Raw genomic sequence first — 1,428 nt, 5'->3', positions numbered from 1 at the left:
CTGCTTTAAACTTGCACTTTATTATACTAAAATTGAAATAGAAATCTCGAAATTTTTACGAGGGTTTGTCGATTTTTTTAATGTTCTAAGATTTAAACTTTTTTTCATACAGTTTTTGTTAAGGAATTCACTATATTTTTATAAACAAATAATTAGAATTAAAAAATAATAAAATAAATAGTCAACTCTAGTCAATATATGAGTGCCGTGAAGTTATGATATTTAAGAACATAAAGAATTAACGATGACACTGTTTCTAACTATATCTATACTATATAAGATTTAGTATCGAAAATATTCTTTCAAAACTTGCCTAGGAATGTGAGGTTGATAGCACACCTTTTGCTATGTTATAATGGTTATTTCAAAACCTTTTTTCAAAACTTACAAAGGCAAAAACGAGAAGGCGAAGACAAAAAGATAAAACGAATTCCCGCAGTGAATTTTCAGAGCTACGTATATATTTATAGTATTCATCACAAAATTGTACTAAAAAGTACTGCGTAGTAAACGAAATTGTATCAAAAAAGTACAATTGTACCAAAAATGCCAACAGTGATGTAGAACAAAGCAGAACACAAATAATATTAAACTCATTGAAATTATTTTCAGCCTCTCACTCGACCAAATCAGTAAAATCCAGCTGGGTAGACTATACTCGATAGAGACAAAAATTGCCGCCACAAATAAGAGTTAGTATATTTTGAGTGTGTTCTTGTTTCGGTGGAAATTACTCTTAGTCATTTTTTGAATTAGTGTAAGTGCTCATTTGCACAATTTTTATGGATCATGAATAAGAATACTAATTTTATTAGTACTCAAAGCCGTTCTCTGGTTTCATCCCATCCCGATTTTGACTGTCGCATAGTGTTATTCATTGTGAATATGCTCGTATGAATATTGCGTTTTTTCATTACCGTTCCACGGTTGTTTTAAACGGACATTTTCAAGTACGCAGTTAAATAGTAATAAAAAACGAAGCGAAATATGGAAATTTTTCAACAACTAAATGAAACTTTTTCCTCTTTTCAATACACAAATATTTTCGGCTGAAATCCCTACGGGTGGGAATTATCGCTACGTGTACAAACACTGATTTGTCATCTTTTATTAGAATCATTACACATTTCTGTGTTATTAAAAGAACTAGCGATCGCAATAGCCATAAAAAGTCACTGTGATTTAAAAATCGCAATAACTCTTTTCACTGTTACTGAAAAAGCGCTTGAAGAAGTACTGAGCCTTTTCCGTACTTGTATTTGCAATAATTTTCCCAATAAATTTAAAAGGATGAACAAGTATTGCTTGGTTCGCTGTCTGTACAAGAACTGCTTTTATTAATGTCAGAGCTGCTCTTGCAGACTCAGCTGTTGGCACCCTGAAATTGTGCATATGGAAACTGTGCATACGAAATAATGCATATGAAAA

This window comes from Rhagoletis zephyria, unplaced genomic scaffold (assembly GCF_001687245.7).
Source record: "Rhagoletis zephyria isolate East Lansing unplaced genomic scaffold, Rhagoletis_zephyria_1.1 Rzeph_scaffold_00965, whole genome shotgun sequence".
Classification (NCBI taxonomy): domain Eukaryota; kingdom Metazoa; phylum Arthropoda; class Insecta; order Diptera; family Tephritidae; genus Rhagoletis; species Rhagoletis zephyria.
This window is presented reverse-complemented; position numbering follows the sequence as displayed.